A 26,428-nucleotide genomic window follows, 5' to 3' on the forward strand; every position below is an offset into this window, starting at 1 on the left:
CTCTACCTTACTATGCCACATGTTCCATATATTCTCTGTTGGAGATTCTATTCTGCATGCTTCATTTTTTTTTATTCAATTTTCTATTAAATATATTCTGTAAATGCTATCGATGTGTGAAACTCTTAACCTTTGAACTGGTTGACTTTGAGATTTAATGGTGCGTACTTAATATAGAATTAACATAGGTATTTTGCATTTAATATAGAATTTCTAGGTAATCCATCAGTCGTGGGATCTCTTCTTGCTTCAACTGTGTGTATGGAAATATTTGTCCTCTTTTGTCAAGTTTTTGGGGTTTTTGTTTTTTTTAAGAGAAGCCCACTTTTGCCATGTCTCTAAATTAAGAGAAGAAATTAGTATTTTGAATACAAACATAAGTTTCTGAAATTTAGGAGAGTTTTCTCAACAGGGAGACTGAGGCTGATTTATAGAGTCAGCCTATATGATGGGGCATGAGCAAGTGTGCAGCAGTAACTAGGAGAGGCAAATTTGGAAACTAAACTGAATGAAAAACTTCATCTGAGAAGGTAACAACTAAGACATTGGATCTGAAGATGCCAAAGCTATAATAAGACTGCAGTCATGTAGCTAAGGGTCATATTACAAAGCATCTACCAAAGACTACTGAAATAATACTGTGCAAGGGTCTTTGAATTGTCTGAACTTCAAACAAGTGAAATGTTTCTATGATGGTTTATTTATTTATGTAGTAAACAGCATAATTTATAAGACCAAACTCTATTATTTTTAAGGAATCTTTAAATAAATTCCAGAAATGTTTAGTTTTTGCCAAGTCTTTTTGCTTAGAAGACACCATTTCCCTAGCTTCTTTCCTCAATTTCCTAGGAAATGCAATGGCTTTGTGATGTTTTTCTGCCTGCTTGGAATCAAAAGTAAAACCTGTTTCATGAATTCAATACAGCACTTAATTCACTCTCTACGAACATCCAGCCAAAAGACAGCATCTAACAAATGATGCCAGCTTTTCAATTCCACAAGGGAGGACCAAGCAGGTTCAAATTGAAGAAAAGTTAGGGAAAAGCATCCATCTATCCCTAACATATTTAGACAGGGAGATCTAGAGCATGAAGAATATGTAAGTTCCTTAGAAGGATGACTAGCTGTCATCATAGTGATGTGAAAAGAAGCAGAAGAGTGTTTTGGAAGATTTATGTGGCAATTTAGTTTAAACTCTGATAATCTGGATTGAGCAGACTCCATTTCCTGAGAGAAACTACAAGTGTATAGAAGAGAGAAAAACAAAAAGGAAATTAAAGGAAAAACTCCCACCCCTCCACCCCCCTGCCAGACTCTGAAAAAAACCATGCCCAAAAAACATTCCTGTTGTAAAATCACCAGCTAGACCTTTTTCATAGAAAGGGAGGTAAAGGTACATTTTATCTTTCAAAGAACTCTGATTATGATACCCACTAGGTGACTTACTGCTCCCCACAAAAGTTTTCAACAGTAGTCAGTGTAAGTCTCTGAAATCAAGGAGGTACTTTTTTCTGATGCTCATGCCTATGAGGTACTTGAAAACAAAGCTGTTACAAACACAAGGCCTAATATTTCTATACACTGGTCACCAGGAAAAACGCTCTTGCTAATGTACACACACATACCACGTCTTTTTCACGACATGTGCCCTATCACATTTCCTCTAGAAATATGCTTACTGGAGAAAAAGGAGAGGAATGTTTAATGATTTATGATTAAAATCAGAGGAAATCAGAAATGCCAAAATGGAATCTTGATGTTTTGCAAAAAACATGTTCTTTAAGAAGGGAAAGACTGGTTTGCTATATGAAAGGGTTAAAAGAAACAGCTAGACAAAATGCAGACAATGCTGAGAAGTGGATTGCTTCTTACCACCACAATGCAGCAGTTTGGACCTGGCTTGTTTAATATTTCACATGAAGAATCCTCAGAGACTGACTTGACAGACACAGCATTTTTGGAGTAAACCAACATCTTCAAAAGCAGAGAGTCACCACTCCAGATGGTATATACACAGAAGTGTAAAAAAGCTTAACTGTGCAGTGACTGAGCTGACAATAGAAAGATACAGTCCCTTACTCCAAGCAGCCAAATGGCTCAAATGTTTGCTAAGCTAAAATTTTAACCGTGCACTGATTTCACTGAATCATGCAGAATTGTTGAGTTTGGATGGGACGTCTGGAGGCCACCTGGTCCCACCCTGCTGCTGAAGCAGGGCCACATAAGGTCAGTTGCTCAGGACCATGTCCAGATGGTTTGTGAAGATCTCCAAGGATGAAGACTCCACAAGTGCTCTGAGCAGTGTGTGCCAGTGTAGAATCACAACACAGTAAAACAAGTGGGTTTTCCATCTGATTCCATCCATGTTAAGATGGAATCTCCTGTGTTTATGTCCATTTGCCTCTTGTTCTCTTTTAATTATGAGTTTAGCTACATATTTTATCGTTATATGTTATAAATATCTCTGGGACATTTTAAACCTGTCAAGTCTTTACATCAATATGTGACAACTTGCTGTTCAAAAAATAATTTAAAAATGGGACTTAGAATACCATGAAATAATGAAATATACCCAACATAGACAATATATGTTGTCTACAAAAAAACCCCAAAACTAAACATCTTTCCTTCAGTTCTTCATTTAAAGTGTAGATGTCAAAAATGTAATGAATAAAAGAAATTTAGGAACATGCTGTATTCAGACTTGCAAAAGTTTGTTCATCTGGTTTCATATGGAAGAGCCTGTAAAGAAAGTAAAATACTTATGGAAAGAGAGGCAAGGAAGATATAGATATAACTCTCTCTATATATATAAAATACATATAAAAGTATGTAAAAATACACATATTGGTCTATGCTGCTAACTACATCTCTCAACATGCCCAGTTCCAAATGTAGAATCTTTATCTAACAACCAGGATGAAGAGGTTTTCAACAGCAGTGAGTTTCTATAACTCCTCTCAATTGTTCTGTTAAAAGAGATAATGAGAGAATTTTTAAATATGTTGAATCATTGGGTGGATCCAAATATCTGTTTCTGGGAAAATGTGTTATTCAGATGGCTAATATTGTGTATACCAGACAAAATAATTGGGGGTGGATTTTTTTTTATTTTTGAAGGCAATACTTTTACACTTGGCCAAGCGCCAGCAACTCCTAATTTCTTGTTTATTGGTGTTATAACTTGTATCATAAAATATCACCTACAGACTAAAATTTTCTGCTTCCCTTTTTTTTATTAGAAGAAACTGAGTTTTTCTTTGGCCAAATATGATCATTATATTTAGATTCCTAGTGTGAAGCAGTTGTCAATTTCTTATCCTGAATAATAAAGTCAGTGATGTATATCTATACAGATATATAGAAATATAGAAATATAGAAATATAGAAATATAGAAATATAGATATATAGATATATAGATATATAGATATATAGATATATAGATATATAGATATATAGATATATAGATATATAGATATATAGATATATAGTATAGTAAAGTGTCTTGGTTTGAAAAGATAGGCATCTACTAAGTAAGGCCAGAGTCTCTCTTGAAAATGTAAAACCCCTTCCTCCAAATTTTTATAATTTTGAAATTAAGAGTCTCTCAGGCAAAGATATGGGAGTAGGAATAGCAGTTCTTTATTAGGAAAAATAATTTTAAAAAATGCAGTAATACAAAACAACACTGATAGAGTCAGAATATGACCTGACACCCTGTGGGTCAGAGTGTTGAATGGTGGCTGCAGTCCTCCTGGAGTGGCAGATGTGGTTCTGTTGAAGCAGTGATAGAAGTGTGTAGTTTTCCTCTGAAGGTCCAGTGGTGGTGCAGATGGGCCTTATCTTCCTCTGGGAATCCAGTGGGAAAAGGCTGCCTGTGGTGTTCCAAATCTCAGATTATATCCAGTTAGGAATGCTTGGCTCCTCCCCCTGGGCAAAGCATGCCACAACGGGATGATGTAATTTTATCAGTCATGCAGCGGGACTCAAGGGCCCATTAACAGGAGATATTTCTCAGAGGGAGGATGGGTTGTGGAAGAGATAAAGTAAACTGCCCCACCTGATTTTAACAAGTGGCCTATTAACAGAAGATAACAACCCCACCTCTAACAGATGGCAGTGGTGGAAGAATACGTACCCCTGGCCACATCTTGCATTTGCAACCTAAGACATAAAGTGAGCAGTTTTTTACATGTAAGATGGAAAAAATGTCATTTCTTTATTACTACGTAAATATAAGAGGTTTTTACAAATCACTTAACATTTGATAAAAATGGAGTCAGGCCAGAAAGTAAAAAAGAAAGAAAGATGTCCAAACTGTTTGTTCAGTAAATTGAAATTGAAGATTGAAAATGGAAAACTTTGATTTTAATCTATGTCAAAGGGTATATTTTAGCTTTTTTTTAAGACAAGTTTTATGAAATATTTATCTTAGAAATGGATTATTTGCTTACTCTGCTTCTTGTTCACCCCAATTTTCTGATGTAATTACTGCTTAAGAAGGCTAAGTTAAGAATGCAGTACTATATATTTGAGAGTCTTTATCCTCATATATTACACTCAGGAAAGGCTGAAATACATTTCCAGCAACAGCCACTTGATGTACTGTGCAAACAAATACTTCATGTGACCTTTCAGAGAAAAAATATTTTGTGATTACTATAGTCATCCAATTAAAACAAATAAACAAACAAACAAAAAAACCCCCAAAAATTCAAATTCTTTACATACCTTTCACTTTCTCAATGACAAGCTAAAATCCTGTTCATGTTGCCCTGTAAGATGGTAAGTCAGTCTCAGACAACCCGAGCTTGCAACATATGAGGTAAAAAGAATACCACTATTGTAATAAATGTCCTCATATATGAAACATGAAATATGAATCAACCTATTTTATACTCACAAGCTAAAAATCTTGTGTTTCTAAGCTTTAGTTAATTCAGTCACCAAGATGTTCTGAAAACCTAAAGGAGCTTAAGTCCAGGATTAACATGGCTAAAGTGGTTCATGATTATTTCAGGATAAAATAGCAAATACCCTGCCACAATCATTTTTTCAAGTCCCTACAATGTAATTCCATCCTTAACCAGAAGGAGAAAGAGTAATTTAGGGAGTTTGCAGGTGAGCTTACAAACCTGTTCATGCCGAGCAGATTTTGTTGCACAGTTCAATTTATGATTCAGTACACAGAGTAGTCAAGAACACAACAGCATAACTATCCACCAGGAAACTGACACTGTCTCATTCAGAGAAACATTTACAGATGATGGCTAACTATTATATAGATAAAAATGCTCTGGGATTTGTGGTGGTTTTGGTTTTATTGATTGGAGGATGATACTGATGTTGGTACAATTCCCCCAGTAAATTGAATCATCTAGACCAAAATGAGGCTTTGAATCAAAAAAAGAGGTTTCCATTATTTCAGAGAGTGAATGCTATGCTTTTCACTGATTAATAAGTAGCGTTGAATACCTATAAGAAACTCAGAAAATAAATTTTAGGTAAATCTCTGAAATTTTAATTTGTACTTGGACTGAGTGAGCAGTGTATAAGACAAAGGAGGAATCAAAAATGCTAATTGTTTTTCATGATTTATATAATTGTGAAGGGAAAACCATAATGAAATCAAGGTGCTGTGCCTCATCGGAGCTGTGACCTGATTTCAAATATCACCTCTGATTCTCTTGTACATTGCCCTTTTATTGAAAGATTTAACTTTCTGAAACACATGGTGGCTACAGCTAAAGGACTCTTGAGTTAAAGCAGAGGAGAAGAAGATATAGAAAGCAAATAATGCTTGCATGTTTAGTAATTAAGTAGTGCAAGACTACATATGCATAGTTAAAATTTTTGGAAAAGTCATCTAATACAGCACCAATTTTATAAAGCTATATAACAAAAGCAATTGTTGTACATATTTATTCATACCAAAGGTAGAATCCTGTGTCTAACCTTGAGTTCATTGTTTTCTGGATTCAATTGACCCTTAAGTATTAATTCCAATATTAAAATATGTCATAACAACATGCACAGAAAAAGAAAGGGTTTTCTTTTTTGCACTGATTGATCTAAAAAAAGAACTTTGTCCATCATGTAGCCACAATATACTTTTAGCTGGAACAACAACAGATTAAACAACAGGGTGAATGTTTTACCCTTTTCCTAGGTAATGAAAGTTTTAAAATCCCTATTATCAAAGTTCATTTTGTTGTTTAAGAATACAGGACTGCAAAAACACAAGGGAAAAAGAAAATAAGACAATTATTCTGCAAGACTAGAAAAAAAGCTGGATGAGAATTTATTTTACAAATATTTAGAAATATTTTTCTTTCTTACATCTGGGTGTTCCAATGTCTGTAAGACAGTTGCATACTCTTGTGTTTGTATATAAATGCCATCAAGACAGAAACTTCAAAAATATTTTATGAATAGCGTAGTCAGTACCTCACTTCAGACGTTTTTGCTTGGTCTTTGAAATAGGTACAATTCTGCTGAAGTTATAGGAGCTATGTTTTGTTATTTATTTTCATGATAAAGCTGGTCTTCCTAAAGTCAACTAAGTTCTTTGCTAGTTACATGTACAGTTACAAACTAGTATATGTCCCCAGATTCTTTCACTTTCCATTCAGCCATCTTTTGCAATATTTTTTGATTAACTCTATGCTCATGTTTTTCTTTTTATTTTAAAGAAATAAAAAGAATTGTTAGAACAAAAAATATAGTAAGCTTCTGTGAATGAATTCATCATATACTGTAACTTTTACAAAAGTACTGTGCCAAACTGTAGTGCCAGAGAGGAATTTAGTGGAATACAGATTTAGATATAATTGGCAGTTAGCTGGACATGCTTGCTTCTTCTTGCAGTATAATATGCACTCACTACCACTGGTAGAGGTTTATTTTGTTTTATGCTGCTTTTTTTCAACCATATTTGTGAGAAAGAGAGAGTAGAACAAGTTTTCTTTCCTTGTAAAGCCTCCAAGCTTCAGAAACGGAGTGTCATTAACAGTGATAGGAGAAACCTTCAAGAAAAACATGGCCACTTGAAGCTAATGAATGCACCTACTCATTTAGAATGTTTTTAGAAGCTCTCATTCATTGTCTTTTTTTTTCATTATACCCTGGTCTTATTTCAAATCCATCCCAAAGTAATTTTTGATTGTCCTGTTGTTCTCTCTAACCTTGTGACCAGATGTAACTGCATGTTTTCCCAAAACAACTTTTAAGCACTCTCTCTGACACAGTCTGAGCCCCAAATACACAGGCCCAGGTAATCCTATTCATACATGCATGTACATACATGGTTTGTATTCAAGCTTTGGCATTTTTACTGGTCTATCTGTGGACTCTTGCAGCCATGTGATATCCTAATGATATAAAATTTCTAACTCATATTGATCCTACCTCCTACTGCCCTTCATTACATCCTTGGGGATCACTGTGCTCCTCTTAGAATACATTAGGCATTCATTACTAATGCCATAAAAGCCCTGGAGTCCTGGAAGAGAAGAGTCTTTCCTTTTACCTTTCTGCTCTCTCACTCTTAATAGATAACTCCCAGCTGCTATTTCATTTTTCTTCTGTCATGAAAGCTGTAACTACATTATTAAAATGGCATGCAGCTCTAAAACTACTATCAATTACACTAATTAAGGTCAAATAGAATTGAACAGCGCTCATTGTGGAAAACAATGAAAGCAATGTAAACCTCTATTAATTTATTTTACATCATATGTACATATGACAGTTTCTACACATCTTCTTATTAATTATTTTTGGGTAGTCTCTTATAATGACTTCTCTAGGATGCATTTTGCTCTTTTCCATTTGAGAACAAAACACCCAGATGGAAATTTTAATTTTTCTTTTAACTGTGTAAGTAGAAATGACCTCTTTTCTTTAGAAAAACTATTTTCTTGGGTTTTGTTTGTGTAAAGAAAGAACATTATGAATTTTCAACATTTGCCATCCCTGCAGCTACAAGGAGGATAACAAGGCAAGGAGGACTTGACATATCTGTAAGAAATATGTTCTTACTAGGTCTAAAATCTAGTTTTACAATGGAAAATGCATGTTTCCTCTCATTAGCTGTCCCTCAGTACTGTCAATCTGAAAGACACACTGTAGAAAATCACATTTAGTAGAAAATAATACATATATTCTAAGAGACTTTTTGAAGGAAATGAATGTTCTGATTTCTGTTTTATATCATGCAGATTATTTTCATTCTGAATGAGAAGCTGCTAAAATTTGGCTAAAAGAATTTAAAAAACCAAAAAAACCAAAACAAACCACCTAACAATCTGACTAAATATTTCAAATTATTTACTAAAAACTGATGGCATTTTCATCTCTTTACTGAGAGATCCTATCTAAGCCATAATATCTCTCCTCATCTGCTTGTAGTCATTTTTGAGTAAACAGTCATTCTGCTTAACCAGCAGGGGACTGCAAGGAAGATATTTTTCATTTTAAAGGATACTGGAACATGTTTCCTCTCTTGGTATCAGCAGTGCTCACTCCTGACCATCACAGTGAATTGCTGTTTTCCTGCATGTCTGTGAGAAGGGTTCTTGAAGGCAGCTGAAAGAAGTTATTCATCATGGAAAGTTACTGTGCACAAAAAATATCATCCTTGAACACAATAATCTTGATGAACAGTTCTTTAAATACAAAGCAAGGCTAGTTCCAAGTACAAAACAGTGTTTCACAATGGAAAATAAGAAATACCAAGAGGAACTCCTTTCTTTTCAAGCTTTTGAAGCACAATCATTGCCTCTTTATGAGTGTTTCTAACTAGTGCTTCAAGGTGTTGAATAATGCAAACAGAAGGAGAATGAGAGTGAGGGGTCCAAAAGAGCTGCTTGAGAGAATGAAGGATCATAGGCTGCAGCAATGACTCATTGTAACACAAAATGCTCTGTGGTTAAATTATTCAGACTAGACAGGGTGTTATAATTAAAAGTAGTTACCATTCCTCCCAGATAACATCTCAAAGAACTTTTCTTAATGAACAGGATCATTTCATTAACACATTTTTTGTAATTAAAAATTCAGAAATATCTTCCTTTAAATTTCTTCTAAATGACCCCAAATTAACCTACAGAGACATTTCACTCATAAGAGATGCTTTGGTACACAGTGAAAGTTTCAAATGAAATGTTGGCACAGCCCCATTTAATCTACAAAGACACAACTGAATTTCAACAAATAAAAGCTGCACTAGTTTAAATCTGCTGGAGATTCAGCCTCACCTAACTTGAAAGCAATAACTAACATTTTGTTATAGATTATGTGTTCCCTATCACATTGAGGTAAAGCTAAATAAAAAGGTTGAGAATTTCTATATTAGTACACTAGTGTATTTTATACTAGTTTTATAGATTTAGAAGCAGGCCTTCATTTGGTAGACCTTCTTTCTAACTTTTTTTCACCAGCATCCCACTCTGCTGTGCACTGGTACAGCTTCACCTTGAGTCCTGTGTGCAGTTTTGGGTACCACAGTGCAAAAATGATGTTAAGGCATTAGAGAACTTCTAAAGAGCTCTGACAATGGTGAAAGGTCTAGAAGGAAAGCCACATGAGGAGTGTCTGAGGTCACTTGGTCTGTTCAGCACAGAGGAATCTGAGGGGAGACTTCATCAAAGTCTAAACTTCCTTGTGAGGGGAAGAGGGGCAGGCACTGATTTCTTCCTTGTGGTGACCAGTGACAGGGACTGAGAGAATGGCGTGAAATTGTGTTTAGGGTGGATATTGGAAAAAGGTTCTTCACCCAGAGGGTGGTTGAGCATAGGAACAGGCTCCCCAGGAAAGTGGTCACAGCACCAGCCCTGACAGAGTTTGAAGATCTGGAGATTCCTCTCAAGTGCATGGTGTGATTCTTGTGGCCACTCTGTACAGGGTCAGGAGTTGGACATTGATGATTAGTGTATTATATGATTCCATGATTCTCATGTATTACTTGCTATTTTTGAGGTTGGACTAGATGATCCACTGTGGTCCTTTCCAACCTTACTCATTTGTGATCCTATTAGTCTGTGATTCTCTGATTCTTATCTATTTAGGAAACATCTAGGTAATGTAGTTCTAAAATTATTTTTATGTAAAATGTGATTTCAAAAATGCAAACTTCAATCACAGCTTAGGGATCACATGGCAACAGAAATAATGACTGATGAAAATATCCTAAGCATGGAGGTTGACCAAAGGTCTGAAATGACATCTTGGAGTTTTGAATATGAAGTAAGTAAACATTTCAACCAGCCTACAAAACAGACTTAGAATTCACCTTCAGTTTTTGGTGAGTTCACAAAGGACATTTATTTCAGCTGTCGAGTTCAGTTCATGTTAATAATTTCAAGCCAATTGAATACATAAAGGGACAAACCCTCAAACATCCATCTTGTCAATAAGAATACTGATAATGTGAAAATTAATTTTTTTATAGCAACTTTGCGAGTTCATAAAAGTTATGGTTTTGATTGGTTTATGTTAGGATTGCTGGTTTTCATTGTGTTTTTAGTTTTCCCAAGGGGCTACTTTTGGGGTGTACATATCTAACATTGCCAAACAAATTGACAGAGGAAACTCCATTTACATGTCTCATTTGTATGCACAGTGATAATATACAGTCTATTTAAAGGCTGTCATTGGACTTAGACAATTCATGGACTTTGTTCCTACCTTTTGCCACAGGGATGAATTACAGCCACACTGCAAATTTGATTGTGCAGAGAGAGCATGTGGGAGGAAAGCTGTGCTGCAAGAGGCTCAGAGTGCACCTCACTGAGACAAAACAGAAACAAAATGTAAAAAATACAAATAAAACATAAAATGGGTAAAAACTAAAAAAATACATATGGGATGGGAAGAGGATACAGAGGTGAAAGAAACTCTGTATTAAAGCAATAGATTAATTGTTTAAAATAATTTTTCTTGTTATTCTTTTATACCTTTCATGGGAATGAAGAAATTATGGCAAGGAAATTGTAATAAAGGATTCTCTCATCTAAATAAAAATTAAGATCAAATGATTAAAGGAAACAGTTTTATTGAATGAAACAAAACTGGATTCATCAATTTAAGACACAGAAAGCAAAAATAGATATGAAGATTTAATATTAAGTCAAAGAAAGGTTGCAAAGGTCATACAGATTATTAATTTCAGAAAAGAAAAGATAAAATAGGATTCAAACTTTATTAAGCAGATGAAGTGGAATATATGAGTCATTAACTTCAATAAGAAAACTCAGAATAGATAATATTTATATAATTTTTTAACTTAAAGTAAGACAGAAAATAATCAAAAAAGGGACTAATTATTAATTGAATCCGAAGCAAGGTTATATCAAAAGGTATACATTCGAATAAATTCTGGGAATTTTTTAAATTAAAACAAGGTTACTGTGGAAAACATGAGTCTTTGTTTTGGTTTAGCAGAGCTGGTGGGGGAAAGCCTCTACCCATGAAGTCAGCACAGTCAAATAGTGATCTGTTCTGGCACCATTTCAAGCAATTCCTCTGTCATGCACTCTAAATAGGAAGAAAACTTGTCATTGCGGCACAGTTATCATGTCCTCTAAAAGTGGAAGATTCACTGACCCAGCAGTATATAAAGAGGACTAAAACGTAAAAAAGTTTATAACTAAGAAAGATATACTTTACAGAGTTTATTGGCTTTGTGTGGCCAGGTTTGGGTAGTGGCAGAAGGCAGCTGCAGGGATGGCTTCTCCGAGAAGCTGCCAGAACCTTCCTCCATGTCATGCAGAGCCTCAGTGGCTCCAGGATGGACCTGCTGCTGGCCACGGCTGGGACAACCAACAATGATGGGAATGTGATGACACATTTAGGAAGGCAAAAAAAAAAAAGCTATTACTCAGATATAATTGTGGCCAGAGAAGAGCAGGTGAGAGTACGTGAGAGGACCAGCTCTGCAGACACCAAGGTCAATGGAGGAGGGGGAGGAGGTGCTCCAGGTGGCAGAGCTGATATTCCACCGTGGTCCACGCTGCCATGGTGAAGCAGCCGTGCCCCTGCAGCCCATGGATGTCCATGGCAGGGCAGAGACCCACCAACCCACCTCCAGCCATGGGGGACACCCACGCCAGAGCAGCTGAATGCACGAAGGGAGGCTCTGAAACCCATGCTGGAACAGGCTTCTGCCAAGGACCTGCAGCCCTCTGGAGAGAGGAGCAGGTCTCCACAATGGAGTAGATTTCCTGGTAGGACTCGTGACCCCGTGGGTAATGAACGCATGGCAGCAGTTTGTGAAGAACTGTTTCCCTGGGGATGGGCTTACACTGTTCATGTCTCCCACAGGAGGGATCCCACGCTGAAGCAGGGGAAGGTCTCCTCTGTCTGAGCAGTGGCAAAAACAACCTGTGATGAACTGACCATGACCCCCATTCCCTGAGTCCCTGTGCTGCTGGGAGAGGAGGTAGAGCCCAAGAAGGAGGAACAGGTTGGGGGAAGGTGTTCTTAAGATTTATTTTACTTCTCATTGCCCTGCTCTGATTTTGTTAGTGATAAATTAATTTAATATCCCCAAGCTGAGTCTGTTTTGCCAACGACAGCAATTGGTGAGTGATCTCTCCCTGTCCTTACCTTCACCCATGAGCCATTTGTTATATTTTTTCTCCCCCCCTGTCAGTTTCTGGAGGGGAGTAATAGAATGGTCTTGTTGGGGGCCTGGCATACAGACAGGGTCAATTCACTAGACACAAACAACAACAACAAAAAAAAAATCTACTTCCTGAAATTAATTACAAGCAAGAGAAACACAATAGAATTAATATAGAAGCAGTGGATTATATAATTTCATTTAACCAAAGAAAGTGTTACAAATTTGCAAATGCAGTGAGATATTGTGCTAACAGGTGCTAGTGTACACATATAATTCCTTGATGTGACTTCCAGAAATAAGCAACAAGAGAAAAAATTACAGCAAAGGTCTAGCAGAGGATGCATCTCCTATGTTCTCATGTTCATATTGCTCAGATTTTTCTTTTGCAACATTGAATTTCAGTTTTATGCAGAATGATTCTGCATAAACACTCTGCTCTAGATATCCTAATGTCTACTTCAGAAAAAAAATCACAAAAATAAAGCTATTAAAATCTCAGCCTCACAACTGAAAAGAAAACACATTATGGAGAAGTCCTACCTTAGAGAGCACATGTACTCTTACAATCCTGCTGATGAAAATAGCCATATACTTTTGGTTTTCCTTCCTTGGTGTATTTTAGGTAATATTGAGACAATAAAACATAATATTGATCACTATTCTTCCTGTGCTTCATCTAAAAGTGCAAGATATATATGTAATTTATGCTCACACTCCATAGAATTACAATAACTGGGTTTATTTTACCTCACAGTTAAATTTTTTTAAGTACACATCAAAAGGGAAAACAAGTAAAACATACATTCTTTGCAAAACTGGTTTTTGGATTTTTGCAATTTGGAGACCTGGAGGCCTGGAGACCTTGGATGAGGAGGGTGCAGGTTTCCTGTAATTCCTGTGTCTACCCTTCACTTTTCAGAAAGGAGAATTCAGCTACACGGGCGTGTAGTAGCTGAATTAGCTGATGTGAGCTAGGTTGCTTGTGACCACCTTGTGACCAGCTGAAGTATTGCAGCATGTTGATGCTTCAGATACCCTTGGCCATCTCAAAAAAATATTAAACATTATTTAGAACAACTGTTGTGTTTAGGCAACTGTATCTGTCGAAAGATACCTAGTTTAAAGCAAAACGAAATTATTTCTAGGCTCCCATGTTTGCATTGATTTGCTCTGCATGGTTATAAAGTGAGGTAAGATACCTACCCCACATGTAGATACCGGAACTTGTGAGTGTTAATTTAAAACTGAACTCCATATATAGCAGAGATTTCACATTTTAAATCATGCAGACAGATTTAAACCAAGAAAGATTTAATCTAGCAGGCTGATTGAACATTCCCCCCCAAAATTCAGCTATTTTGTGCAGAATGGTTTGACCAGCTTTAATTACTAAAGCTGTTCTAAAACCTAAGATGTTATCATTTTAATAGACTGTGCTTAATAAAGTAGTGGTTAGTATTGTATCTTGTATGTGCTTTTCAATCTACAGGAAACTCTATGTGTACTTTACTGAATAATAATTCAAATTGCACCTCAGTGTTGTAACATTCAAGACACTATCTGTGATGGCAGATAATTATGATTTTGTCAAACTAATAAAATCATAGAATGTTTGGGATTGGAAGGGACTTCAGAGATCACCTAGCCATGAGCAGGGACAACTTTCAACAGGTCACTTTAATCAAACTATCCAAGCTGACTTTGAATACTTCCAGTGACTGGGCATCCACAGCATCTCAGGGCAATGTGCTTCAGTGTCTCACCACAATCATAGCAAAGAATTACTTCCTTACATGCAATCTAAGTCTACCATATTTTAGTTCAAAAATATTTTTCTTCTCCTATCATTACTACTGTCCCCTAGAATTAGTTACATTAAGCAGTACTGAAAACTTGTCTTATTATTTTTTTTTATTTTCTTTTACTGCCTTCAGAAACTCTCCTTTAAAATATGCCTAAATGCATTGTATGACATGCCATATACACCATATATAACTTTGCATATTAATATAACAGCAATTTTTAAATGCATCTCACCAGTCACCAGCAGAGACCTCTGACAGCAAACTGTCTTTTTCACTTCTGTTTCTCAAACCAATGTCAGGAAGAAGATCATGTCTTCAAGACTAAATCACTTCATATGTTAATGTCCTCAAGGTCTTCATCTTGTATTTAGTATTCCCTTAACAATCAACACTGAAGATGAATACCTTGTTTAGTATCCTCTTTAATATTTTTTTTCTGTATTTTCAGTATGCTTATTTTAATAATGTAATGACCGCATTAGATATTGCTATAAATGCTTTTGAAAAAAACCTTTTTTGTGTATAAATAACAAAAATGTAGTTATTTGTCAGTTCAAATTTATCTTAACATTTAGCACATCAGAAAGGTTGCTTGGTCAGTCAGCAGAACATTGTACCTCAATCATTCACCTCCGCCTTTTTAGTGTGACATGGTTTTGTACACTGTCATGCTAGCTGCAGAAACAAGCTCTTCATTTCATACTGGTTCAAAATCTCCTGGTAAAACACCAAACACTGACATATTTGTTCTGAATAATTTCTTCTTTGATAAGCTTTCAACTGAACAGCTGAAAAAGTTGTCATGTGAGAATGAAGCCCAGGAACAAGTTGAATCCCAGTGTGAAGGAGAAAGGGTTGTACAGCTAGTAAATTACTACCTCATGTGATGAATTTATGACATAATTTATGTATTTTGTAGACTGTTATTAATATTGAGTACCTTTAGTATCCCTTGCAAATTGGAATTTGGCATGCCCAATGCTGGAAAACTTCAAGAAGTGGATGCCTGTATTGTATTTTGTAGTGATCATGATAGGTGTTCTCAAAGACCAGAATTTCAGACTTGAGTCTACAAAAATTGCTTTTGTCTGCTGATTTAAATGTTAACAGAGCTTCCCTCGCTACAGTAGTGTCTGAAAATTCTGCTCCAAAATGGTCAACTATCTTACAGGTCAGGATATTGAAATGAACATTAGTATTCAAACCACAATTTTCAGGAAGTTCTACTCATTCTTTTAGCCCTGTGACCCTTAATTTGGGTAAACTATATTACAAACCAATCACAGCTTCCAGCAGTGCTTTTCATCTTTCTATGTGGGGTTACACTTACAGATAATGTTATCAAAAGGGAAATTTAAATTAAAAAAAAATCTCTGAAGTTTTTATTTTATAACTTAGGTTATATTCTTGTGTGTGAAGTCATTATGAGTTTCTTCTCTACTGTCTGCCCTTACCAAATAATATTTCAACTTTGAAACTTTAAATGCCTTATCTAGGCATCAATAATGAAGTAATTAATTAACAAAATATAATGGACTAATATTCAAAACATTTCCAAAGCAATTATGGAAACTAGATGCTGAGTGGGTGGTTTACAAAATTATCCTATTTTATGTAGAAAATTTATGCAACTGTGTTCTTATCAGTTTTGTCTTACAATTTTTTTCCCAGAGATGCAATAGTTCTGAGATCTGAAAATTCATCAGAGTTTTTGTATAAATACCATTCAGCTCTAGAATCAGATTTGTAAAATATTTCTCTGAAAGTTCCAGTTGGAGAAAAATTGTAGCCATTTAACAAGGAGATGCTTGTGACGACCTTGTGACCAGCTGAAGTACTGCAGTGATGTGATCATCAGAGAAGTAGAAAATATTTCCACATTTCAGTAGCTTCTTTGCTGAAAATTTATCTATTCAGTGTAAAAATTCAAAATTCACATTCATGTTTTCTTATTGACAATGCTGCCAGTACTTAGCCCAGGTAGCTTTATTGCATCATTCTAATCCATATAAAATTGTTTGGGTTTGGGTTTTTTTGGAAGTGAATTAAATTAGACCCTCACAGTAGACCCAAAATAACAGCCGACTTATGCTGACATAGAGAATTGCCTCCACATATGCATGTGCAGAAAAGTTGAGTCTTTTCTCCTGACACTTTTTGCAGTGGAGTTTATGGAATGAACATGTAACTTTGTGACATAAATGTATTTTGACATTCTCTGATGAAAGACCAGCACTTCTGTTGTGACAATACTCTGACGAGTAGCGTGCTGTTACAGTTGGCTGTATGAACCACTCGCTCTGGGATTGTAATTTGTACTGAATCATCTGCTCTGACATAACTGAGTGCAGGTTCATATTGTGCATTGGGCAGCTTGCCTTACCTTCACAGCACTCTAAACTATCTCCAATGGCCTTATCCTTCTATCAGATCACCTTTTCTCCTTAGACCCTTTTAATCTGCTTCTCTTCTGCTGCTCACGTCAACCTAGGCAATGCTGATGTGAACTAAGTTGCCAAATATGATCTTGTCCTCTGGAATTTCACATCTCAGAGTTGTGTTTTCTCCATTGTGTAAAACACTGAGAGAGCAGGTACGTGCCTCCAAGCCATGAATCTTGGCCTTGCTGCCTGGTTAACAAGCTCCTGCCCATTACGTGATCCATCGCAACCATTCACACATGTACTGCTGCCCCACACTACTTAAAAAGAGTTCATCTCTTTTTCATTAAGATGGAAGCTACATCAATCAATTCTGCATTTTCTACAAGCCTGTAAGCTCCTGTGCACTGATTTATAATTATATGTGTAAAGGGTCTTGGTCAATGATAAATTCTAGGAAAATCATAATTCCTTACTCCTGTCTGAGGGATCAGTGATTCCACTCCAGAAGTGCCATCAAAGACTGCATACAGACAGGGAGCTAGGCCAAATAATTTCCTTTGAAATGGCTATCCCATGGGCAAACTGTTTCCATGTTAAATTATGCATTGTTTCAGTAAAGCTTCATTTTAATTTACTGGGTTTCATTGATGGAAAAAATGCTTCCACATCTAGTCTTGCTAACTGTTTCAGCCGTGAGTGAACCCTTGGAAAGAGCCAGACCCTGTTATTTATGTTTTTCTGTACTTTATCCATTTCACAAGGCACACATGGTTATTAAATGTCTGAGGTTGATACATACATAAATATCTCAGCATTTCTTAACATAGAAACAAAGATTTCTATTTATGTTAGGTTTTAGTAATATAAATAAGTATTCTTGATGAGTTTAGGCATAAAGCAAACTAAAATAGATCATTACCTAGAGAGGAAATCTTGGAAACCTATGTTTCCTTTAGGCAAACAAGAATTTCCTTTTCTATCAGTAAAAACTTTCATACTCTTTAAATTTAATCTGTTAAAAGTTATGCTGGGTTTGATGGCCTGGAAATTAAAGCATGAAAAACATATGGGTCTTAATGGTGATTCTTTAAAAAGCTCTAAAACTAAAGATTGCACTGTTGAATGTTCTTCTTATTCTTAACTTAGCAAATTTTACCTCAATATTTGGGTTAATCAATGTATATCTATTGTGCTTTTTTGGCGATTTTTTTAAAATTCCTACGCTGATAGAAAATCATCTCTGCTATAAAACTAAAAAAAAAAATACCTTGTTATGATTTTCAAGTTGAACATTGCTAAAAGGAGTGACCACGCAAACAGAGCTGCCATCTTGTGGATAAAAATCTCCTAAGATCTGGTAGCTCTTGTTGTCTGAATGCAGGAGGAAAAAATGTTTATAATAGTCATCAGGTCTACCTGACTTGATATTCATCTCATGTACAGGGTTATGAGAGCTGTAATTTTGAGCTTACACAATCAATCTCTAAAAACTCATCACCTGACTGAGTTCTAATTTCCCCAAAAATCTTTAAACCTAGCCCTTGCAATATTAATAATGTATAGGTTAAGCAACACTGAAAAACCATTTGTGTTTTTCAATTAGAATTTGGTGTAGAAATATGTTTTGTAATATAAATAATTGGTTTAACCATTAAATTGATGTGACAGAAGTAATTGTCAAGCAATTAAATGCAATAATGATTTCAGCTCATGGGAAATATATACTAATAAACCTGAGTTTCACTTTGCTAGAGGACTAAAATATCCCCTCTAGTTAGATTTTTCAACATTATTCATTCATCAATTAATATTAGGTTATAGAAAGAAAAACAGATAGTTATTGAAAATAATTAGTCACTTCTCTTTCATTTTCTTGTTCTTTTCTTTCTTTTTCTGTGTGATTTGAACCTGAAACTAAAAAATGCCAAGAAATAACACTGCCAATGGCACCTTTATTGTCTGTGCCAGGTGGGACAAGCCAGTATTTTCAGAAATGGAACTCATGGCACAGTGATAGGAGTGTATGAATTCTGTGTTCCTGGGTTTCATACACAGTCTGCTTTGAGTTCTTGTAACCTATGTTTACTTCATTGAAGAGATTTTTCTTCTAAAGAAATGGCCTTACAGCTTATTCTTTTTTTTCCTGAAGTCGCTTGCTACTATTGCATATTTAAAGGGTGCAATTTAAATACTATAATATATTTTCATTATTTGTATTTCAAACTGTTTATAACCCGTGTGTGACAGCACATTGCAGGGTGTAAAATGCTGTGTGACTTGATGAGGATCATGGAACTGCTCTGCTATCTACAACTCTTAACTTTGTTCAGCCTGGATCTCCGAATTCTTCCATGGTTTTAAAAATACAGGTAATAGACAATTTTTGAAACAAGGAGCATGGAAAAATTGTTAATTTATCAATAAATTCATAAATAGTTCAATTTCAAGACATTCACTAATCATATATTACTGTAGAAAAAAAATTTGTAAAGAAAGTGTCAAATTTTGCAGGTCATTTACTAAAAATGTATTCTACACTAATATTTCAAATTAGCATTGATACTACATTAAGCAAATTTTCTAAGTTACTGCTTAGTTTATAAAGCATAGGTTCTCTATTATCACTGGAGAATAACAAACTTTGTGAACACTGAGAACTTTGCAAAAGTATGGCACTCTCCCATTAAAGATAGTCTAGCAGGTAGTCTGTGAGTGGTACATTCTTTAAAGGTATAAAGTGTACGCTACACAAGAATAAAAAATTCATAGAACTTTAATTCATCATTTTAAGATTAACTAGATATGGGAAATCCAAGTATTTTTCATGCTGAATCAACCAGTGTAGTAACATTTTGGCAACAATGCGTCAGTTTGGTCTAGACTATAGGTACCATTAAATAGTCAGGAGAATATAACTTTTGCATATGATACATTTAAGCATAATTTATCTCATCAATAGTTCTTTTCCTTATGACTCATGATACTACGTCTTACCTTTATCATTAATCATACATAAGCAAAGCTGACATTCCCATTGTCCAAATTAGTCTTTTCTGACCTGAAATTCAGTTTTTTCACTTTGCATAGCAATGAATCTGTTTTATAGTTATTTCCATCTGAACTACTATGTTTTCTGAGCAGAAATAAGTGAACAAAGGCTTTCATTTTGGACTAAAAAGTGTTTTGACTAATAGGTTAACCTCCAGATCCCCACACAAAACTGCTGTTATTAAGTCCCCAGAATTTAATCTCCTGAGTCTCTAAAACTTGTGAAACAGCCACAAGAAAATGACAGAGCTCTTGATCAAGTTTATTCTAGAAATCTTACCTTACATATCTTTTAGATTAAGTTAGATTGTGTTTGATTAAATTTCATTTTTCCTGGGTTTTTTTTGGCTTGGTGTTGTTGGTTCTTTGGTCTTGTTTTTCCCCCCAGAGAAAAAACTGAGCAACAATATTTTCTTTTTTTGAGGGATAGGAGACCAAAAATAGACTGGTGTGTTATATCACTTACTGTAAATACATTTGGGATCGGGTTCCTATCCATTTCAAGAAAGTATTAGTTTCCAAGATTAAAAAAAGTTGACATAGAACAAAAGATACAAATACAATGTGTGGTAGATCAGGGTTTTTTTTTTCATTTTTCTATAGAGCAAAAGGATTTTTTGCCACTGAAAGATGAGAGATCAAAATACTCATTTATGGAAAAAGCAATTATTTAAGCACTGATTTGGACTCATTTTAGAGTTCTCATGATTTATGATATTGCCTGTAACATAGCTAAATACTTAGTGCCACTATATTTAGGTCATCATACATTGGGCAATGTGTTTCATGCCTCATTTACTACAGAATATCTGGGCTGCTAATTAGCATTCAAGGAATGACTCTTCATATACATTTGTGCATCCCTATACTTTTTTCTGTTAGTTTTAAATTCCTAAAAGACACAAGAATCAACCTAACATTGCAACAGTGAAATATTCTTGAGTTTACACCCTTTTCCCAGGGTTTTAAATACCTAAAAAGACACAAGAATCAATCTAACATTGCAATAGTGAAATACTCTTGAGTTTACACCCTTTTTCCAGCATGTGCTTTTATTAACCTCATGCCTGAAGAGGATGCAATGCAAAATCATTAAAAATATGAGTTCTCCAGGTGCTGCATGCATTAACCTTTCCTTTAATACCTTTTCTGTACAATATTTTGACGATTAGTGCCATTTAGCAAACAGATGACGCAAACCCAGTTTACCTGAGGGTTTTGTTTAATAATTTAGGCAAATTAGTTTTTTTAGAATTTGCTTAATTGCTACATTTCAACAGCTAAACCGCACCGCCGCAACAAGCAAAGCACCTGGTCCCCAAAGCAGGAGCTTCTTGTGCAGCCAATTTCCTCCAAGGGGGGGGGAAAAAAAAAAATAAAAAAAAAAGAAGAAAGAAGAAGAAGAAGAAGAAGAAGAAGAAGAAGAAGGGAGGGGAGGAGGTAAAAAATAAGAAGAGAATAAATGAAAGGTGAAAAAAAAAGGGAGAAAAAAAAAAAAAGAGGAAAGCCAGAAAGCCCCCACCTGTGCGTATGCATGCACGGATCAGACACCTTTCTTTCAGTGGGCGGCCGGCAGTGTAGGGTTAAGGGCCGGCGCAGGTGAGGGAAGCCAATGAGCGCCCGCCCGGGGCCGTGCCTGACATCATCCCGCCCGGAGCGGAGCGGAGCGCCCAGCCCAGCCCAGCCCAGCCCAGCCGGGGCAGCGCCCGCCGCTCCCAGCCCAGCCCTGCCCAGCCCTGCCCTGCCCCAGCCCGCCGTGATGGATGCCCACGGCTCCTCCGCCAGTGCCAATTGTCTCGCTGTTGTGTGAGGCCCAGAGATCGCTCCGGCTGCCTGCTCGCACACGGCGCCGCTGGAGCCAGCCGAAGCGATTGTTTTCCCTGTGTCTGGTAAGAGCCCGGCGTGCTTTGCCTTCTCTTTCGGAATAAAGGTGATGCGCCTAACCTGGGAGGGGAATTGCTCCCCTTATATGCTTATATGCCTATAATATGTAAAAAGCAGATTTTTTTTTTTTTTATTCGCAGAAAGGAGGTCCTTTAGAAAGGGAATGGTTTTAAAGGAAAAAGAAGTCTGTGTCAGGCAAACTCTACTTTGCAATATGGAAATAAATAGCCTGCATGTTTGCGCTGCTCTTCAGGTGGACTAAAGAGTTACTAGGCTGACAAGAACATCGGGCAGATCAGTTATTTAATACTTGTATTTTTCCTTTCTTTTCCTTCACCACCTGTGTTTTTCCTTTGAAATCTAGCTTTTGTTGATGAACAGAGAATCAGGGAGATTTTAGAATCAGGGAATTTAATTTTATAACAGGTGTAAAAATGCTCTGGAATACTTTTGCAGATATCAATCAAAACCTGTGAAAAGTATTGCCAAGATTTTAAAGTTTCCAGTTCTGGAATTAGCTATAGTTACTTTGTTCTGCTAATTTCTGTAATCTAAAGTGATAAGAAATTGAGTCAAAGATAAAAGTGTTCAATATACAACATGCTGGTATCAAAACACCCAATAGGGTTTTTTGTTTATATGTTTTTCCTGTTTATGCTCTGTAGCTCATCTTAAAAGCAGCTCATTCTGCAGCTACATAAGAGTGTATATCCAAGCGTTTATATCTTTTGCACTGTTGGCAGGTTCATGGCTTGCACAGAGAGAGGAGGGAGAGGGGAAGGATTCTGCCTGTCTAACTTCCTGGTTTTGCAACTGAATAAGTACATTTTAAAGCTTCTGAACCAATGTGGATTTAAGAGATTAGAAGTGACACTGACACTGACAAATCAGATTCAATAAAGACTTTAATTGACTGAAGGAGTTCAGGGGCTACTGTATGAAGAATCCAATAACCAGTTTAACTAGTCAAATAGTGTACCTAATAGGAAATAATAAAGAGCAGGTTCCAGTTAATTTAAAAGCATGATGACAGTTACTTTACAGTGATTAGAATTCACTAGGTCACTTAAGAACTCTATCTTTATTTCAGCAATCCATGATTATACAATCCATGATTCTACAACACAAAGTTTAAAATAATGACATATGTAGTGAGTATTACAAGTGCTTGCAAAATTGAGATATATTGTCATTCAATTTAGCTATGACTATCTCTGCTCTAGTCACTGTTGGAAGAATAATAGTAATTTTCATCTCAAACACCACTTAAGACAGTAGGGCTTCTCAGCTGTATTACACTTCTGTGCTCTTTACTAGTTCAGTCCTGTCTGTGCTGTTCCTGGTACTTACCATTGTTAATTCAGCTCTGGATAGTAATGTGACAAACAATCCCAGGCTTTTATTAAATGACATGTCTATAATATGGATTGTGTTAGAAGAACATATTTTTGTTAAGGTGAAGCCTTTATTATTCTTTCTTGTCTTTTTATTAGCAAATTTTCCTAGGTGAGATGACCATGGCCTATAAGGGAGAGGAGTATTTAGCATTTTATTACTCTGCCCTTATAACTTAGGTGATTATCAAACTTGAATTTATCTTATGCTAATCTTGCAGCTATGCTTTTAATGCTTTTTAATTTAAAGAAAAAGTGTTTTCACCTGTCCCTCAGCTACATACCTACCCATTGCACAGGTCCATGTCATTTAGCAATGCATCATTACCAGGCTTAATATCAGATCTCCCAATATTTCTGTTCCTACTCAGTTTAGTATGAAATATAAACAAATTATCAGTTATTCCTGCTAAAATAAAGTGTGGTGCATATAACATAGATGTAAGGCTGTTTTGTTACACGTTCACAACGTTCTGAGCCAAAGCATTCAAAGACTGTTTTAATAAGTATGTTCTTTTATGTATCAATGCACATTGTTTTATTAGATAGTAATCATGGAACTAAGCAAGCCAAGGAAACTTAATGATATGATAATCCAAACAGATAGCAATCAGCTTCTTTTAGGAAATGAGACTTTCTTCTTTAGTTTAACCTTTCAAAAGGAGGAGAAATAATTTCTGGTACACAATTTTATGGGGAAAAATATAAAGTTTTTTCTTCTTTTTAATCTGAATCTAAATTTATTAGAAAAAATTTGTAGAAAAACTTTTATTTTGGGGGGATAAAATAGTGTGATTTTTTTTTCCCTTAAAATAATAAAGATAACTGTGGTAATGCTATCCTGAGGACTGCCTAGCAGATTGACCATGACTCTTTGGAAAAGCGTCCCTCTAGTCTTCTACTTGGTTTTGCTCCCTAAAGTCCATGTTATATCACTGGCCTGCTGTATTAAAAGAAGAATTAGCATGAGGTTGCTTGATTGTTTGCATAGGCCATTTTGTTTGTCTGATTGTCTGTGAATGAGTCAACTCGAACATTTTGACAATGACATCAGGTAATAGCCCTTACAATGGAGATTTGAGTCATTCCTCCTACACAAGGTACTCTCTTCTCTTGTCAGGTAATTTTGAGAAAAATTGGCAAAAGGAGTTTTTGGCGGTTTTTTGCAAAAATTCAATGCAGTCAGTACTTCTGATAGATAATAAAGGCGCCAGATAAGCAGAAATATGATAATAACATCGCAGAAATATGATAATAACATCAATTTCTCAAAAAGTATCCACACATCTAGTAGTAAAAATACAAATTGAAAAGAATCCTTCTCCCTCTATAACTGGGAAAGCAATATTATTCCTAGAAAAATACAAATTAAAGTAGTATTGAAATAGCACATTCTTTTTCTATCCATTTTCAATAAGTACAGGAGACAGAGGAGTTCTTTCATACTCCAAGCCTTGGTCCATGGGTTAGAATTTTGGTCTAAGACAGAGTACAAGGACACTCCTCTAGGATCTTCCAAATTATAAAAACTGTCTTAAAACCTTGTGCTGCAGCCATCCTCCTTGTTCATCAGTGAAGTCCTTTATGCGTAAGTGTGCCAGATGAGACTTGAAAGTCTATTTTGTTCACTTAGATTTTTATCCTTATATTCCACTACCCAAGATAAAAAAAGAAAAAAAAATCCTTTTCATCTAGGTAGTGATGAGGATATTTTTTTTCTTTTAGATTTTTCTCTTACTAAATTCAAAGGCAACAGAGATTACACAGAGTATTTCTGAAGAGGAAAAGGTGAGATGCAGATTTGCATCTCTTCTTCCAAGTCATTGTTTTCCTTTGGAAAGAAATCCAGATGGACAGATGTGGAGAGCACACCTTGGATATCCTCCAATAGGACACCTGTCTGGATGATGAAAGGAGCAGTAATGTACATCACACGTTTGTCACACACTACAGACACAACTTTTTCCTTTTCATTTTTGTTTTGAATCTTAAATTAAGACCAGTGAATGCTCTGATACCTAATAAAGATTGTGCTAAAATATGATTACGATCAAGGACTTACAACTCAGAATTTAAAGTAGTTGTGCAACTTTAGTCTTGATCTTTTGCTTGCATATAGTATGGTGCTTTTTGTTTCCATAATTTTTGTCTTTCCACACAAGTGTGACATTGTGAATGCATTGAGTCAATCCTGCATGGTTTAGTGATAACAGTTTTGGCTAATTTTATCCAGGAAGTTTCCTCTTCTAATCTGTGGAGAGAAAGAGTCATCTCCAAAAACAAATCTATCTCATCATATAGTTATTTATTTCAGATATATAAGCTGAATCACTCTCTGGAGGGGAAAATTCACTCCATATAGACAACTTACTGAAATACTTTCAATTATTTGTGGAACTTTCTGATTTTTAAATATTGACTAATTAAGTTCTCCTAGATTTGAATAGCATTCAATTCCACAAGTAACATAAATAATAAATGAACAAGTAAATAGCTATACTTGTTATTTGTGGCACATAGGAGTCACAGTTACTCATTTCTGCAATAGAGGGACTCTGGACTTCATCTCTACAGTGGAAGGGTGTTGACCAGAGCACCTGGGGCAAGACTTTGAGGTTCTACAGGTATTTGCTAGTGGTCTTGTCCACTGGTATTTGCAAGAAATGTAAAGGTTTGGGAAATGCACATCTATGGCTAGCAACAGGGGGAGCATGCTCCACTTCTTACATTCATTCAAGCATTGTCTCCCATGCTTAGAATTTATAATTCCTCTCCCTGATCATTTGCTTACTTTCTGTCAAAATAATTGGAGACTCTAGCTATTTCTCACATGCACTGCACATTTTTGAAGGATTACAACTTGATAATTTTTTCCCTCTTCCTAAAAGAAAGAGCACACAAGTTTTTTCTGCTGAAAGTCTTCAGTTTCCTGTACTAACATTAGGACTCCTCAGACATTCACAGTATTGAGCATAGACAAAAAAATGTCACTTGTCTAGTCTCATTTTTGACAACAACATCAGGTGTCTAGAATCTAATAATTTCAGAACAAATGGTCACGAGTTTATCCTTTCAGTTGTCAGTCCATCCTTTTTGGTTCAGCTTCTAAGCAGGGATTCTTAAGAATCTTCTGAACAGTGTAACAATTTACTCTGCTCTGATGCAAAAAACACCAACACAATGTATTTAATAATCCCTCATTGGGCCCATGATTTTGGTTGAAGTACTTTGTTGCAATTTAAAAATACAGGCATGCAAAATATTAAGATTTCAAACAAACTTGTGCC

General features: G+C 35.7%; 1 protein-coding gene across 2 annotated transcripts in view; it reads left to right on the top strand.

The window, feature by feature from the left end:
• The window catches only part of MGAT4C (MGAT4 family member C), a 325,601-nt gene that overhangs the window by 176,639 nt on the left and 122,534 nt on the right, over nucleotides 1-26,428 (top strand). The window contains exon 1 of one of the 2 annotated variants that reach the window (XM_058023671.1): nucleotides 21,706-21,752. The exons of the other annotated variant lie outside the window; for it this stretch is intronic. The gene's annotated coding sequence lies outside the window, so the exon portion shown is untranslated. Of the gene's footprint in view, nucleotides 1-21,705; nucleotides 21,753-26,428 lie in introns of those variants that run through there. 2 annotated transcript variants of the gene reach the window in all.

This window comes from Melospiza georgiana, chromosome 4 (genome assembly GCF_028018845.1).
Source record: "Melospiza georgiana isolate bMelGeo1 chromosome 4, bMelGeo1.pri, whole genome shotgun sequence".
Lineage (NCBI taxonomy): Eukaryota > Metazoa > Chordata > Aves > Passeriformes > Passerellidae > Melospiza > Melospiza georgiana.